The sequence below is a fragment of the Aegilops tauschii genome, chromosome 2 (assembly GCF_002575655.3).
Source record: "Aegilops tauschii subsp. strangulata cultivar AL8/78 chromosome 2, Aet v6.0, whole genome shotgun sequence".
Lineage (NCBI taxonomy): Eukaryota > Viridiplantae > Streptophyta > Magnoliopsida > Poales > Poaceae > Aegilops > Aegilops tauschii.
Window position 1 is genome coordinate 386640685 of NC_053036.3, and position 19372 is coordinate 386660056.

Consider the following 19372-nt stretch of genomic DNA (forward strand, 5'->3'; position numbering starts at 1 on the left):
ACGCATGCGTGCAGGAACCGCCCCACGCATGACCCCCACGTAAGGCACGATCCTCCACGTCGCGCATTCAACGCGGGTCGTGGGGAAGCGCAGCGGACAAAACAGTTACTACGGTGAAAATCCGCCCACCTGCCCGCGCACCGTTCTGGGCCTGGCCCAACAACGCGTCGCGCTTATGTGTGGCCCAGACCCGGGGGCTCCTGTCGGTGTACAAAGGTAGGGGCTCTCCTTTTGACCCCTTTACTTGTGCGCGGGCAGTCAGAGCCACGTGCCATGGCCACACTTAGCAGGGCAGGGGAGGGAAGCCAGAGAGAAGCCGAAGCTCAAGACAACCAAGACAGCGCCAAGATCAGAAACACAAGGAGCAAGAGGGCGAAGTGGACCCCCCCCCCGGCAAGACCCTTGCCGGGGCGGCCTCCGCGGCCTCGGCAAGAGCTTTGCCGGGGCAACTTACCCAGCGCCAGCAGAGCGAGCCACCCTTGAGCCCAAGGTTCCAAACGCCGTCAACAACTACATTGGAACCAGGGCTCGGGAGGCACCTCCGTGGTGGCATGCAGATCTTTGTTAAGATCATAAATAGATAAGATCAGATGAGGATCAGAAGACGACGACCCTCGGCGGGATCCTAGCCGAGGAAATCCACAAGACCCCCGACAAGCGCCTTGCCGGGGACGACTGCAACGCCATGACAAGACCCTTGCCGGCCCCCCGGCAAGACCCTTGCCGAGGGCATCAGCGGGGCCACTGCCAGGCCTGCACTAGCCAAGACTCCACCGCCGTCGCCAAGCAGCTGCTAGCTCAACCAGCTGGGCAGGCACCTGCGTGGCGACGGGCGGCCTCTACACCGACTCAGCAAGCACCTGCGTGGTGGCATGCGACCCTTCGAGAAGGCTCCACCACCGCGCCAGCCCAGCAGCCAGCCAACGTGGCGCCGCAACGCTTCATCAGCTCGGACACGTGTCGAGGCCAGGCGAGGTGGCGACAGCTGGGACGTGCTTCCTTGCCGTCCCCGATAAAGCAAGGGGGGCACGTCGGCAGTGCATTAAATGCACTTGTCCGACGGTCCCAGAGGATAGGCTTATCCACTGTAGACCTTTCCACCTCCTGTGTGCTGTGGCAACCCCTTTTTCCTATAAAAGTAGGCCCAAGGAGACCAGGAGAGGGATTCGGCTCTTTGGAACTACGCAGCCACCGTAGCTAGTTCGAGAGCTCAAGAACACTCAATACATCCACCAAAGCAGGACTAGGGTATTACGCATCTTCGCGGCCCGAACCTGGGTAAACGACCCGTGTGCTTCCTGTCAGACCTGCTCTTTGCACAACCTCACGCCCACCGACCGTAGAAGGGATGCCAGTGACCCCATAGGTGTCGTTCCCACCGACACATAGAATCATCAAAACAAGCACACAACGCAAAGAAAACAGAATCTGTCACAAACAGAACAGTCTGTAGCAATCTGGATATTCGAATACTTCTGAAACTCCAAAATTTCTGAAAAATTAGGAAAACGCAGGAAATTTGTATATAAATCTTGTGTAAAAAATTCAGAATTTTTCCTCGCTTCTGTGATTTTTAACAATTCTGTGGCTAGCGCACAAAGTTTCTGTTTTTCAACAAGATCAAATCAACTATCACCCATCATGATCCCAAAGGCTTTGCTTGGCACAAACACTAATTAAAACGCAAAAAACACAATAATAACAGTAGCATCATTCTGCAAACACTCAAGAACAGAAACAAAAGGCAAAAACAAATTTTATTCATTGGGTGGCCTCCCAACAAGCGCTATCATTTTATGCCCCTAGCTAGGCATAAAGCAAGGATCTAAGTGTTGTCATCTTTGTTTCTAGATCCATAAGATGCCCCCATGATTGATTCATATGGTGGCCTAGTTCTTGTTCTGGGGAAGTGTTCCATACCCTTCCTTAATGGAAATTGAAATTTAATATTGCCTTCTTTCATATCAATCACGGCACCAATAGTGCGTAAAAACGGTCTACCAAGAATAATTGGACAAGACAGATTGCAATCAATATCGAGAACAATAAAATCTATGGGCACATAATTCCTATTTGCAAGAATAAGAACATCATTAATTCTTCCCATAGGCTTTTTAATAGTAGAATCCGCCAAGTGCAAATTTAAAGAACATTCTTCAATATCGGTAAGACCAAGCACATCACATAAAGATTTCGGAATTGTAGAAACACTAGCACCCAAGTCACATAAAGAAAAACACTCATAATTTTTAATCTTGACTTTTATAGTAGGTTCTCATTCATCATGTAATTTTCTAGGAATTGAAACTTCTAATTCCAACTTTTCTTCTAAAGCTTTTATCATAGCATCAACAATATGTTTAGTAAAAGCTTTATTTTGTTCACAAGCATGGGGTGAATTTATAATGGATTGCAACAAACAAATACAATCAATCAAGGAGCAACTATCATAACTAAAGTCTTTGTAATCCAAAAGAGTGGGCACATCACTAGTTAAAGGTTTGACCTCTTCGAACCCACTTTTATCAATTTTCTCAACAACATTTTCACCCTCCGAATTATTGGGACGCCGTCTAGATAAATTTGACTCTTCTTAAGTCCCTTTATTATAAATCTTAATTTTACTAAACAAAGAATCAATAGAAGAAACGCCAATCATTTTAAGATCTTCATCATTTTTGTGAAAGCGATCACTAGAAAACGCTTTTTCAAAAAATTCTCTTCTAGCTCTAAGCATAGCGGTTCTTTTCTTACTTTCATCCATAGAAACATAAAGAGCTTTAATTGATCCTTCAACCTTAGGCACAAAAATTTTCATCTTGAGATTTTCTACATCATGAGAAATTCTATCAATACTTCTAGACATATCATCAAACTTATTCAGCTTTTCTTCTATCGTAGCATTGATTTTTTTTTAGAATTGATAAATTTTTTTAACATTATTATCAAGATCAGAGGTATTCATATTATTATTATAAGAAGGATTACCATAGGAATTACCATAATTATTAGAGGAATTACTAGGAAAAGGCCTGGGATTAAAATTACCTCTATAAGCATTGTTATTGAAATTGTTTCGTGAGATAAAATTCACATATATGGCATCACTATTTTGCTCAATCAAAGTAGACAAAGGCACATCATTAAAATCAATAGGAGCACTTGTATTAGCAACCAATTTCATAAGAGCATCAACTTTTTCACTTAAAGAAGAAATATCTTCAACCAAATTAACTTTTTTACTAGAAGAAGCTCTTTCGGTATGCCATTGCGAATAATTTTCCATGATATTATCAAGCAATTTGGTGGATTCACCCAAAGTAATTTCCATAAAAGTACCACCCGCGACAATCTAAAAGATTATGAGAAACAAAATTCAACCCCACATAAATTTTTTGTATGATCATCCAAAGATTTAACCCATGAGTTGGGCAATTCCTTAGCATAAATTTCATCCTTTCCCAAGATTGTGCAACATGCTCATGTTAAAGTTCTTGAAATTCATGATCTGGGTTCTAAGGGAAATAATTTTTGCGGGCGGAAAATACTTAGTAATAAAAGCATCCTTGCACTTATCCCAAAAATCGATACTATTGCGAGGCAAAGAAATAAACCAATTGTTTGCACGATCTCGCAAAGAAAACGGAAATAATTTCAACTTCACAACATCATTGTCCACATATTTTTTCTCTTGCATATCGCATAATTTAACGAATGTGTTAAGATGGGACGCAACATCCTCATTAGGAATACCAGAAAATTGATCTTTCATAACAAGATTTAGCAAAGCAGTATTAATATCACAAGACTCCGCACTAGTGGCAGGAGGAGCAATCGGTGTGCTAATAAAATCATTGTTGTTGGTATTTGAGAAATCACACAACTTGGTGTTCTCTTGAGTCATTGTGACTACGCAACAAGATTGCACTCAAAAATAGATCTGACGAGAAAACGACGAACAAAAAGGAGGGCGAATAAAACGACAAATTTTTGTGAAGTGGGGGAGAGGAAAACGAGAGGCAAATGGAAAATAATGTAAATTGCAAGGATATGAGATTTGTGATTAGGAACCTGGTAGATGTTGATGATGTCTCCCCGGCAACGGCGCCAGAAATTGGCTAGTTGACGGGAGACTATCTTAACTTGATCCTCCCCGGCAACGGCGCCAGAAATTCCTTCTGATGTCTGCTAGAACTACGTCGGTATTTCCCCAAAGAGGAAGGGATGATGCAGCACAGTGATACATCCATTTTGCAAAATGCTTTTATATCAATATTTATTGCATTATGGGTTGTTATTACACATTATGTCACAATACTTATGCCTTTTCTATCTTATTTTACAAGGTTTACATGAAGAGGGACAATGCCGGCAGCTGGAATTCTGGGCTGAAAAAGAAGCAAATATTAGAGACCTATTCTGCACAACTCCAAAAGTCCTGAAACTCCACGAAAGTCAGTTTTGGAATTTATTAAAAATATTGGGCGAAGAAAGCACCAGAGGGGGGCCACCCACTATCCACGAGGGTGGAGGTCGCGCCCCCTGCCTCGTGGGCCACCTGTAAGCCCCCCGATGCCCATCTTCTAGTATAAGGTGTCTTTTGCCCAGGAAAAAATCAAAAGGTAGCTTTCGGGATGAAGCGCCGCCGTCTCGAGGCGGAACCTTGCCGGAACCAATCTAGCGCTCCGGTGGAGCTGTTCTGCCGGGGAAACATCACTCCGGGAGGGGGAAATCGTCACCATCGTCATCACCATCGATCCTCTCATCGGGAGGGAGTCAATCTCCATCAACATCTTCACCAGCACTATCTCCTCTCAAACCCTAGTTCATCTCTTGTATCCGATCTTTGTCTCAAAACCTCAGATTGGTACATGTGGGTTGCTAGTAGTGTTGATTACTCCTTGTAGTTGATGCTAGTTGGTTTATTCGGTGGAAGATTATATGTTCAGATCCTTTATGCACATTAATACCCCTCTGATTATGAACATGAATATGATTTGTGAGTAGTTACGTTTGTTCCTGAGGACATGGGAGAAGTCTTGTTATAAGAAGTCATGTGAATTTGGTATTCGTTCGATATTTTGATGAGATGTATGTTGTCTTTCCTCTAGTGGTGTTATGTGAACGTCGACTACATGACACTTCACCATTGTTTGGGCCTAGGGGAAGGCATTGGGAAGTAATAAGTAGATGATGGGTTGCGAGAGTGACAGAAGCTTAAACCCTGGTTCATGAGTTGCTTCGTAAGGGGCTGATTTGGATCCATATGTTTCATGCTATGGTTAGGTTTACCTTAATTCTTCTTTCGTAGTTGCGGATGCTTGCAAGGGGGGTTAATCATAAGTGCGATGCTTGTCCAAGGAAGGGCAGTACCCAAGCACAGGTCCACCTGCATATCAATTATCAAAGTAACGAACGCGAATCATATGAGCATGATGAAAACTAGCTTGACGATAATTCCCATGTGTCCTCGGGAGCGCTTTCCTTTATATAATAGTTTGTCCAGGCTTGTCCTTTGCTACAAAAAGGATTGGGCCACCTTGCTGCACCTTGTTCACTTGTGTTACTTGTTACCCGTTACGAATTACCTTATCACAAAACTATCTGTTACCAATAATTTCAGTGCTTGCAGAGAATACCTTACTAAAAACTGCTTGTCATTTCCTTCTGCTCCTCATTGGTTTCGACACTCTTACTTATCGAAAGGACTACGATAGATCCCCTATACTTGTGGGTCATGAAGACTCTTTTGTAGCGCCGTTGCCGGGGAGTGAAGCACCTTTGGTAGGTGGAATTTGGTAAGGAAAAATTTATATAGTGTGCTGAAATTTACTGTCACTTGTTACTATGGAAAATAATCATTTGAGGGGCTTGTTCGAGGTATCTTCACCCCGACCAGTAGAGCAAAGAGTTGCTCCTCTACCTACTGAACCTACTGAAAATGTTTACTTTGAAATTCCTTCGGGTATGATAGAGAAACTGCTAGCTAATCCTTTTACAGGAGATGGAACATTACATCCCGATATGCACCTAATCTATGTGGATGAAGTTTGTGGATTATTTAAGCTTGCAGGTATGCCCGGGGATGTTATCAAGAAGAAGGTCTTCCCTTTATATTTGAAGGTAAAGGCATTGACATGGTTTAGGCTATGTGATGATATTGGATCATGGAACTACAACCGATTGAAATTGGAATTTCATCAGAAGTTTTATCCTATGCATCTGGTTCATCGTGATCGTAATTATATATATAATTTTTGGGCTCGTGAAGGAGAAAGTATCGCTCAAGCTTGGGGGAGGCTTAAGTGAATGTTATATTCATGCCCCAATCATGAGCTCTCAAGAGAAATTATTATCCAAAAAATTTATGCTCGGCTTTCTCTCAATAATCGCTCCATGCTTGATACTTCATGTACTGGTTCTTTTATGATGAAGACTATTGAATTCAGATGGGATTTATTGGAAAGAATTAAACGCAACTCTGAAGATTGGGAACTCGATGAAGGTAAGGAGTTAGGTATAACACCTAAGTTTGATTCTGTTAAATCTTTTATGGATACCGATGCTTGTCGTGAATTTAGCATTAAATATGGAGTTGACTCTAAGATAGTAGCTTCTTTCTGTGAATCATTCGCTACTCATGTTGATCTCCCTAAGGAGAAGTGGTTTAAATATCATCCTCCCATTGAAGTAAAAGTAGTTGAACCTATTAAAGTTGAAGAAAAGACTATCACTTATAATGTTGATCCTATTGTTCCTACCACTTATATTGAGAAACAACCTTTCCCTATTAGAATAAAGGATCATGCTAAAGCTTCAATTGTGGTTCATAAGAGTAATGCTAGAACATCTACACCCTCTGAGCAAATTAAAGTTGAACCTAGTATTGCTATGGTTAAGGATCTCTTGGTCGATAATATTGATGGGCATGTTATTTACTTATGTGATGAAGCTGCCAGAATTGCTAGACCCGATACTAAGGGTAAACATAGACCTGTTGTTGGCATGCCTGTTGTCTCTGTTAAAATAGGAGATCATTGTTATCATGGCTTATGTGATATGGGTGCTAGTGCGAGTGCAATACCTCATTCCTTATACAAAGAAATTATGCATGATATTGCACCTGCTGAAATAGAAGGTATTGATGTTACTATTAAGCATGCCAATAGAGATACTATTTCACCAATTGGGATTGTTAGAGATGTTGAAGTCTTGTGTGGGAAAATTAAATATCATACTGATTTTCTCGTTCTTGGTTCCCCACAAGATGACTTTTGTCCCATTATATTTGGTAGACCCTTCTTGAATACTGTTAATGCTAAGATAGACTGTGAAAAGGATATTGTTACTGTTGGTTTAGGGGATATGTCTCATGATTTTAATTTTGCTAAATTTCGTAGACAACCCCATGATAAAGAATTGCCTAGTAAAGATGAAATTATTGGTCTTGCTTCTATTGCCGTGCCTCCTAATGATCCTTTAGAACAATATTTGCTCGACCATGAAAATGATATGTTTATGAATGAAAGAAGGGAAATAGATGAATTATTCTTTAAACAGGGACCTATTTTGAAACACAACTTGCCTATTGAAATTCTAGGGGATCCTCCTCCACCCAAGGGTGATCCCGTGTTTGAGCTTAAACCATTACCTGATACTTTTAAATATGCTTATCTTGATGAAAAGAAGATATATCATGTTATTATTAGTGCTAACCTTTCAGAGCACGAAGAAGAGAAATTATTGAAAACTCTGAAGAAGCACCGTGTTGCTATTGGATATACTCTTGATGATCTTAAGGGCATTAGTCCCACTCTATGCTAGCACAAAATAAAATTGGAGAAAGACACTAAACCGGTTGTTGATCTGATGACGGGAAAAATGGCGGGCGTGAGACACGCGTCCACGTCATTGATACAGAGTGAAATTTAAATGCATAAAATAAAAATAGAATCAAACATTGCATGTACTTTATTTCCAGAACTCTTACATTTGCATAAAAATTCTGTTAATTACATCTCCAAAGAGAAAACCCCTGATTAGGAATTCCAACATTTCTATTACATAGGATTACATCACATGCCTATTACAATATGCTCTCCGCCATTTTTCCCGTCATCAGATTCTCGCACGCCCAGTGGGACCTATTTCTCCCCTCATCTTCGAATTCCAACATAGGATTGCATCATATGAATTTCTAAAGTACATGAAGTATATAAACATTGTGTACGGTAAATATACTCAAAGAAAACTGATATAAAGTTTTCTTTATTTGAAGGTATGGATGGTGAAGTGCCGCAGTCAGTCATGCTCCTCATTGGAGACATTTGGCTTGATGTGCCAGTTGGTCCATGCGTGGCTTCAACAAATCAGCATCTGGATAATATGACTGCATCACCAACTGAACATGACCAAGGAATGGAAGTCTTCTCTCCACTCAAATTTGGGGGAAGTATGAGGGTAGACAAAGAAGGAAAAGGGAAGACAATGGACAAACTCCACTATGAGCAACCTATGAATGGGGGCAATACCATGATTATATTTCCCTCCTCATCGTTTCTGCATGGAAGGACGTCAAAGGTTCAGAATAAAGTTCAATTTGATGCTTCAGAGCCCATTCTTCCGCTGGCCGATAAATCCATTGGAGAATGCTCTGAGACGGTTTCCCCTTGAATGCAAGAAAAAGCACCCCAATTCCCATGGCTATGAAACATGTCATGTGAACCCAACATCAACATTGTCAAGCCCCTTGTCGTCATCTCCGACTTCTTTTGATTCGATGTGCCCTCAACCTCAGCGAAGAAATGTTTGCCATGTCAACCTTCACAATATTAAGGTCGTCAAAGTCCGTGTCCAATTCCCCAAGAGTGTGGACAACAATCATCTAGACCGCCTTTTTCATATCAGCAAGGGTGGTATAAGAATTCATACTACGGTGACTAGAAACCCTTCAACAGTTGTTGCCTTCATCAGGTTCATCTGGAAAAAGTATCTTAATCATGCCAAGTATCGTGTTATTGGCCTTGACTGTGAATACACTAGATATGTCCATAGCAAAGAGCGTAAGAAGCTTCCACTTGAGCAACAAGTTGCTCTCTCTAATCAAGAGCCACAACACGCTGCTGTCTTGCAGCTTTGTGTGGGCAAGCATTGTCTAATTTACCAGCTATACCAGGCTCAGGCCAGGAGTTTTATCCATCCACTTCTCCGCCGCTTCCTTGACAATGACACAGTTGAATTTGCGGGTGCCGCCATTGGTAATGACATCCAAAAACTCAAGTTCTATAACTTGGGTATCAGAAAACCCGTCGATGTGTAGGGACTGGGTATGAAGGTTCATAATCAAAAAGCTGGCAACTTGGCCTCATTGGAGAAGCTAGCAAAGAAGGTTGCAAACATAAGTCTTAACAAGGACAAAAGCATCACTGTCAGTCAGTGGGAGAAGTCCAACCTGGACCATGACCAGATCAAGTATGCATGCTTGGATGCCTATGCGAGCTTCGAGGTTTATAGGCGACATTCCAACATAACCGATTATCTTAGAACTCATTGAAAGGTTTGTTCCTAGGTGAAATATGTAAGGAAAGGTTGTTTAGTCTTTATCAAAGAAAAAAAGATGTACATGACCGCCATTTCTTTATATTATGGTTATGCCTATTTCACTGGATGCATTTTTAATATAATGATGCAAGGAAACAAATGTTCTTGTGTCATCATAAATTTTTCCTTGTAGGAGACGAGTGAAATCTGAATAGAAATGATATAGATATTGCACTAATGCTTGCAATACAAACATTGCCACATTAGTTGTACACTATGCACTAAATTTAGGTTTCTATTTTTTTTTTTGAAGCAAAGTCAACAAACATACTCCAATACCTTACGAGTATAAATTGTGGCATAAAAAAATTATTACTCCAGACCCTCAAGAGTATAAACTGGGGCACAAAAAAAATTACTCCAATAACTTACGAGTATAAACTATGACGCAAAAAAATCATCAAACATACTCCACACCCTCAAGAGTATAAACTGTGGCACACAGAAAAATTGCTCCATACCCTCAAGAGTATAAACTGGGGCACACACAAACAATAATACTCCAACGACTTATGAGTATAAACTGTGATGGAAAAAAATCAAATCATCATACTTACTCCATACCCTCATGAGTGTAAACTGGGGCACACAAAAATAAGACTAACGACTTACGAGTATAAACTGGGATGAAAAAAAATCAAATCATCATAATCACTCCATACCCTCACGAGTCTAAACTGGTGCACCCAAAAAAATACAGTCAATTAAACTTACGAGTCTAAACTGTGATAGAAAAATATATATTACTCCATACCCTTAGTATAAACTGAGGCACACAGAAAAATACACTCCATACCCTCACAAGTCTAAACTGGGGCACCAAAAAAAATATACTCCAACAACTTACGAGTGTAAACTGTGATGCAAAAAAAATCACCAAACATACTCCAATACCTCACGAGTATAAACTGTGGCATAAAAACAAATATTCTCCAAAAACTTATGAGTCTAAACTATGTCTAAAGAAACAAAAATATATTACTCCAACAACTTACGAGTATAAACTGGGATGAAAAAAAATCAAATCATCATAATCACTCCCAGGCTATACGAGTGTAAACTAGTAGCCACATGTGATAAAAAAGAAATATAAACTCCCAGGCTATACAAGTGTAAACTAGTAGCCACATGTGATAAAAAAGAAATATAACACTCCCAGTCTATACGAGTGTAAACTAGTAGCCACATGTGATAAAAAAGAAAAGAAATATAACACTCTCATGCTATACGAGTATAAATTAGTAGCCATATATGAAGAAAAAGAGATATAATGCTCCAATGCTATATGAGCCTAAACTAGAAGCGTCGGGTGAAACTTTGAACACACATAGAAATGCTCCAATGCTATATGAGCCTAAACTACAAGCGTCGCGTGAAACTTCGAACACGCATAGAAATGCTCCAATGCTATATGAGCCTAAACTAGAGGCGTCGTGTGAAACTTTGAACACACATAGAAATGCTCCAATGCTATATGAGCCTAAACTACAAGCGTCGTATGAAACTTTGAATGCACATAGAAAATGCTCCAATGCTATATGAGCCTAACTATAAGCATGTTTCAAAAATGTTAAATTTGATCCAACCTTCATGAGTCTCTAATCTCCCAATGTTAATTTATGCGCTCCAAAAAGAAAAGGTTCCGAGCTTAAATTGAAATAAAAAATGCACTGTGTACATAGAAAAACTACACAGTCACGTATAACTCACATACACTTGACTAAAAGTCAGATGCTTGAAAACAAATATTTATTAATAAAAATCATGAGCACATATACTCACGGGAAGTGCTTTAAACAAATATGTATAGCCAAGTTTCGAGCTCTAGGTCCGACTCAAAAAAAGAAATTTCTCTTCGAACCCAGACCTCGAGGGGCATCTGTTGACATGGATATTGACCAAGATAAAGTAAAATGCATAAACCACATATAATATAAAGGCAAAACGGCAAAAATCTGTTTTATAATGAAAAGAATCAATTAAAAAAAATATAGTCAACCGCTCAAATCGATGACCGATAAAAATAGGCATATTATATATTTGAACATTGATAATGCACACATTAAACCGACAATTATAAAATATGGCAAAACAAATAAATATTCATCAAGTTTTGCCCTGTATGTACGCGCATCGTCGCCGACGGATACTGATCTAAAATTTCACCGTCAAAGACGACGCCAATATTGTCGAAGCATCATGCAATATGTTCCTTCATCAAAATACCGTCGTATTTTAACGGATGCACCCAAAATATAATTTGATAGGGAAAGCCAATATTAAGGTCGATCGCTGCGCAAAAAAATGTTTTACAGTAAAAAGAAACAATTTAAAATAAACAAATGAATTACAACCGCTCAGAACGACGGCGGTCCAAAATAATGATATGATATATTGACGGTATTGCAAACAATGGAAAAGACCGATAAACATAAATGACGGAAAGAATTAATAATCATCAAGTTTTTGTCCAAAGAAAATTGTAGAGGACAGATAGCTTGCACACATATACACTGTCATCGACGATAGAGTTCTAGTCTTGACATACATTCAAATTATCAAGGAGGCGCCAATATCGTCAAAATATTATTTCACGTAATAAATGTGATCATATTATTCTACGACGACTAATGAAGCATTGGTGCAATGCGTGGATAAAAAATGCGCCGGACGCCGTCGTATAATTATTTTATCAATGAAAGGATGTCTTCTTATGCCTCTATCTCATGCCATATTAAAGAAATTAGCCTAAATAAATCAATAGAATTAATTACGCCTAGGCGCCTAGCTCACTCTAAAAATGGCTACGTACATAAGATGCATAGTTCCATCCATCAGCCAGTTACGTATAACAAGTGAATGGGTTAATGCTAAGGGCCCACACGATTGATACAACATGGCCTAATTAAGCCCATATTGGCTAATGAGACGTTGCCGGACAATTAGTGATTAAAATATTACGGAAAAGAAAAGGAGCCGGCCACGCTCCCACGATCGTCAACACGATCCCATGATTGAACGTGGGCATGCGCGCACTTGCCTCGGCCAAAGCCTCCGACTGCTCTATCCCCTCCCTATAAATAGATGCTCCCTGCGTACACAAGGCCGGCTGATTTTTGCTCCCTAGGGATGGCAATGGGTAGGGTATGGACGGGTACAATCTCCTTCTACTCAAACCCATACCCATAGAAACTTTCTATACGCATCCATTTCAATACCCATGGGTATAAATTGATACCCATTTCCATACCCATCAGGTATCCTGTACCCAATGGGTATCCATTGGGTACCATATATAGCATTTAAATGTTGATTTTTTTTAGAGAAATGAGTCTACAATTCAAGTGATATGGGCGGGCATTATGGCACCAACATAGTCTCCTTCGATGGGTGGCTTCTTGGAGGCATCAAGGGAGTATGAGCAGCGGTTGGTGGAAGCCTGACGTAGTGGGAATGAGCAGCTGGAATTGGGAATCACTGGATCGAGAGTTTACAGGAGTCTGATGGCGATGAGTCAAGATTTCATTGTTTCAAGAAGTTACATAGGACGTCAGAGGAGTGTCGAGCAGGCGATTGCAGGCCTATGACCTATGGCTGGTTTAGAGAATACAAGATTTATGGTTGGGCCATAGGAGTTAGATGCTTACCCCACATGTCATAGGAATAATTTTGATTTATTAATTTCTTTGGGTATCCATTGGGTTACCCATGGGCGCAATTGAATACCCATGCCCTACCCATAAATTTTGCGGGTATGGATACCCATTACCCGTGGGTACAAAATCTTTTCAAGTCATGTCCATGCCCATTGTTTTCGGGTAGGGTACCCGCGGGTACCCATACCCCTGGGCAAAACTGCCATCCCTATTGCTCATGAGTTCTTTAGTCTTCTACCTCCTCTAGTAGCAATATTCTATTACACATCATACTACACAAAAAGCACATAGGGAGAAAAGGAGAAGCAAGGGAAGGAAGCTTGGTTTGTTCCAAGGAGGTGAGAAGGTGAGATATGATGATGCCCTCATGCCCTTAGTTTCGGCCGTTTGGTTCGGATCAAGGAGCCCTCTCTTCCCATCCATGAATTCTAATCCTTAGTTTCGGCCGTTTGGTTCGGATCAAGGAGATATCTCTTACTCACAAAATCATGCCCTTAGGTCCGACCTTTTTGGTTCGGATCAAGGAATGTGGACACCATGAAATTATACCCTTAGGTTCAGCCTTTTTGGTTCGGATCAAGGAATATATAAACCCACAAAAATCATGCCCTTAGGTCCGGCCTTTTTGGTTCGGATCGAGGATTTTACATACTACATGAAATCAAGGAGTAGCATATTTTTCATATCGAAACCTTGTCCTTAGTTTCGGCCGTTTGGTTCGAATCAAGGATGCATATTTTTCTTCATGCGGACATGTCATGTCTAGGGGACATATAAAACGCTCCGAGCATGGGTTCTTTCATGCGAATTCCATGACATGAGCCACACAAAAATCTAAAATACTCACAAGGCACATTTCGTGCATGGGTTCTTTCTCGTGAATTCCATGGCACGATGCATAGAATGAGTAAAAATACAAACTATGATATGATATGGGTTTTCACTCATGCATTCCATGGAGTGATCCACAGAATGAATGAAATCCAAATTATGATATGTCATGGGTTCTTCTCAAACGAATTCCATGGCATAGGCCATAAAACAAAGAAAAAGTGCAAAGTGTGCAATGGGTTCTTCTCAAAGGAATTCCATGGCATAATCTATAAAAATGAAATGCAAATTATGATATGTCATGGGTTCTTCTCAAAGGAATTCCATGGCATAATCCATAAAACTGAAATGCAAATTATGATATGTCATGGGTTCTTCTCAAAGGAATTCCATGGCATAATCCATAAAACAAAGGAAAAAAATGCAAAGTATGCAATGGGTTCTTTCATGCGAATTCCATGGCATAAACCATAAAAATAACAAAACACAAACTATGCTATGACATGGGTCCCTTGATGAATTCCGTGGCATAAGTCATAAAGTAAACAAAATGCAAGCTACCCTATGACATAGGTTCTTTCATAAATCCCATGGCATGATAAAAATTGTATTATGGCGCGGGTTCTTTCAAATGAATTACATGGCATAAACCATCAACAAAACAAAACAAAATTGTGCTCTAAGCATGGGTTCTCCTATATGAGTTCCATGATATGAGTGACAAATATCGAAAACATATGCATACATCTTATGCATCAAAACATGGGGCCAAATCAGGCCTAGCCAAAATCAACCTTCATTTACACCATAACATAAATGAAGTCAAGCACGAACAAAATATGTTGCATGCATGGTGAAGAAACATATGACATAATATCAAGCATAATGTCATTGAAGAAAACCTACGCGGATAAACTTCAAGTTCCCCCAGGCCGGAGTTCAGCGTCGATCGCGAGAAGGATTCCTTTTATTTTATTTTATTGTAGCATATTGTAATAGGCATGTGATGTAATCCTATGTAATAGAAATGTTGGAATTCCTAATCAGGGGTTTTCTCTTTGGAGATGTAATTAACAGAATTTTTATGCAAATGTAAGAGTTCTGGAAATAAAGTACCTGCAATGTTTGATTTTATTTTTATTTTATTCATTTAAATTTCACTCTGTATCAATGACGTGGACGCGTGTCTCACGCCCGCCATTTTTCCCGTCATCATGATTACCAACAACGGTTAAATCCTAAGATGAAAGAAGTGGTAAGAAATGAAATACTAAAGCTTCTGGAGGCAGGTATAATTTATCCTGTTGCTGATAGTCAGTGGGAAAGTCATGTCCATTGTGTCCCTAAGAAGGGAGATATTACTGTTGTTCCTAATGATAAAGATGAATTGATCCCACAAAGAATTGTTACAGGTTATAGAATGGTAATTGACTTCCGCAAATTAAATAAAGCTACTAGAAAAGATCATTACCCTTTACCTTTTATTGATCAAATGCTAGAAAGATTATCCAAACATACACATTTTTGCTTTCTAGACGGTTATTCTGGTTTCTCTCAAATACCTGTGTCGAAAGAGGATCAGGAAAAGACCACTTTTACTTGCCCTTTCGGTACCTTTGCTTATAGACGTATGCCTTTTGGTCTATGTAATGCACCTGCTACCTTTCAAAGATGTATGACTGCTATATGCTCTGACTTTTGTGAAAAGATTGTTGAGGTTTTCATGGATGATTTCTTCGTGTATGGAACTTCTTTTGATGATTGCTTAAGCAACCTTGATTGAGTTTTGCAGAGATGTGAAGAAACTAATCTTGTCTTGAATTGGGAGAAGTGCCACTTTATGGTTAATGAAGGTATTGTCTTGGGGCATAAAATTTCTGAAAGAGGTATTGAAGTTGATAAAGCTAAAGTTGATGCTATTGAAAAGATGTTGTGTCCTAAGGACATTAAAGGTATAAGAAGTTTCCTTGGTCATGCCGGTTTTTATAGGAGCATTTGAAATACTTAAGAAAGCATTGATTTCTGCACCTATTGTTCAGCCACCTGATTGGAATTTACCCTTTGAAATTATGTGTGATGCTAGTGATTATGCTGTAGGTGTTGTTCTAGGACAAAAAGTTGATAAGAAATTAAATGTTATCCAATATGCTAGGCAAACTCTAGACAGTGCCCAGAGAAATTATGCTACTACTGAAAAAGAATTTTTAGCAGTTGTATTTGCTTGTGAGATAAGTTCAGACCTTATATTGTTGATTCCAAAGTAACTGTTCACACTGATCATACTGCTATTAAATACCTTATGGAAAAGAAAGATGCTAAACCTATACTTATTAGATGGGTTCTCTTGCTATAAGAATTTGATTTGCATATTATTGATAGGAAAGGAGCTGAGAACCCCGTTGCAGACAACTTGTCTATGTTAGAAAATGTTCTTGATGACCCACTCCATATTGATGATAGTTTTCCTGATGAGCAATTAGCTGACATAAATGCTTCTCGTACTGCTCCATGATATGCTGATTATGCTAATTACATTGTTGCTAAATTTATACCACCTAGTTTCACATACCAGCAAAAGAAAAAGTTTTTCTATGATTTAAGACATTACTTCTGGGATGACCCACACCTTTATAAAGGAGTAGATGGTGTTAATAGACGTTGTGTACCTGAGCATGAACAGTAATAGATCCTACGCAAGTGTCACTCCGAGGCTTATGGAGGACACCACGCTGGAGATAGAACTGCACATAAGGTATTGCAATCCGGTTTTTATTGGCCTACTCTTTTGAAAGATGCCCGTAAGTTTGTCTTGTCTTGTGATGAATGTCAAAGAATTGGTAATATTAGTAGACGTCAAGAAATGCCTATGAACTATTCACTTGTTATTGAACCATTTGATGTTTGGGGCTTTGATTATATGGGACCGTTTCCTTCCTCTAATGGGTATACACATATTTTAGTTGCTGTTGATTACGTTACTAAGTGGGTAGAAGCTATTCCAACTAGTAGTGCTGATCATAACACTTCTATTAAGATGCTTAAGGAAGTTATTTTTCCGAGATTTGGAGTCCCTAGATATTTAATGACTGATGGTGGTTCACATTTTATTCATGGTGATTTTCGTAAAATGCTTGCTAAGTACGATGTTAACCATAGAATTGCATCTCCTTATCACCCGCAGTCTAGTGGTCAAGTAGAATTGAGTAATAGAGAGCTCAAATTAATTTTGCAAAAGACTATTAATAGATCTAGAAAGAATTGGTCCAAGAAACTTGATGATGCATTATGGGCCTATAGAACTGCATATAAAAATACTATGGGTATGTCTCCGTATAAAAGGTTTATGGAAAAGCATGTCACTTACCTCTCGAATTAGAACATAAGGCTTATTGGGCTATTAAAGAGCTCAACTATGATTTCAAACTTGCCGGTGAGAAGAGGTTATTTGACATTAGCTCACTTGATGAATGGAGAACCCAAGCTTATGAAAATGCCAAGTTGTTTAAAGAGAAAGTTAAAAGATGGCATGACAAAAGGATACAAAAGCGTGAGTTTAACGTAGGTGATTATGTATTGCTATACAACTCTCGTTTAAGATTTTTTGCAGGAAAACTTCTCTCTAAATGGGAAGGTCCTTACGTTATTGAGGAGGTCTATCGTTCCGGTGCCATAAAAATCAACAATTTCGAAGGCACAAATCCGAAGGTGGTAAACGGTCAAAGAATCAAACACTATATCTTAGGTAATCCTATAAACGTTGAAACCAATGTTATTGAAACCGTAACCCCGGAGGAATACATAAGGCACACTTTCCGGAACGTTTCAGACTCCGAAAAGGAATAGGTATGTGGTACGGTAAGTAAACCGACTCCAAAACAATTTTTATGGCAATATTTCTCCGTTTTGGAATATTTAGAAAAATGGAAAAATAAGAAGCAGTCCGGGAAGGACATGAGGCCTCCATGAGGGTGGAGGGCGTGCCCTACCCTACTGGGCGCGCCCCCTACCTCGTGGGCACCCCGTGTGCTCTCCGGACTCCGTTTTCTTGCACGATACGTATTTTGGTCGGTAAAAATTCATTATATAATCTCCCGAAGGTTTTCACTCCCGTATCACGCAATTGTCCTTTGTTCTTGTTTCGAGCTGTTTTTCTGACAGATCTAGATTATCATGACGTCTCCAAGTGCCCCCAAGGACAAGTTCTTCGAGAAGGTCATCAACCCCTACCTCGCGGAGGTGCTGCAACACCCTCAAACCATTGAGATGCATGATGGGTTGCTGCACATCCGCGATGTTGAGCGACCACGGAGGACCGGAAGCGTGGAGACAAGGCTTGAAGCAATGGAGCAACAAGTTTTCAAGTGCCAGGAGATGGTGGAGCGTGGACTTGACTCCAATCACATAATGATCACGGAGTTCACCAACAACCACAAGCTGGATGCCAAGGACATTGGGGAGGCCATCTTCAAGCTCCACGAGAAAATCGAGCACCTCCAAGCCCAAACCTATGACCTGCAAAACCAAAACTGTGAGTATGAATATAGATTCAAAAGGATGAGTTTGGCTGCAGATTTAAGGATCCCGGAGACTTGATCATCCTTCTATGATGGTGAGCCTATGCCTTGGAAGATGGACGACAAGCCTACATCATCAACAATCCCTTCACCAGCAAAGGAGGCATAACCACATGGGTATGGGCACTCCCCTTGGCAACTGCCAAGCTTGGGGGAGATGCCCCGGTATCGTATCATCATAACACCTCTAGTAAGATGCTTAAAGAAGTTATTTTCTGAGGTTTGGAGTCCCTAGATACTTAATGACTGATGGTGGTTCACATTTTATTCATGGTGCTTTTTGTAAAATGCTTGCTAAGTATGATGTTAATCATAGAATTGCATCTCCATACCACCCACACTCTAGTGGTCAACTAGAACTGAGTAATAGAGAGATTAAATTAATTTTGCAAAAGACAGTTAATAGATCTAGACAGAATTGGTCCAAGAAACTTGATGATGCATTATGGGCCTATAGAACTACATATAAAAATCATATGAGTATGTGTCCGTATAAAATGGTTTATGGAAAAGCATGTCACTTACCTCTCAAACTAGAACATAAGGCATATTGGGCCATTAAAGAGCTCAATTATGATTTCAAACTTGCCGGTGAGAAAAGACTATTTGACATTAGCTCACTTGATGAGTGGAGAACCCAGGTCTATGAGAATGCCAAACTTTTTAAAGAAAAAGTTAAAAGATGGCATGACAAAAGGATACAAAAGCTTG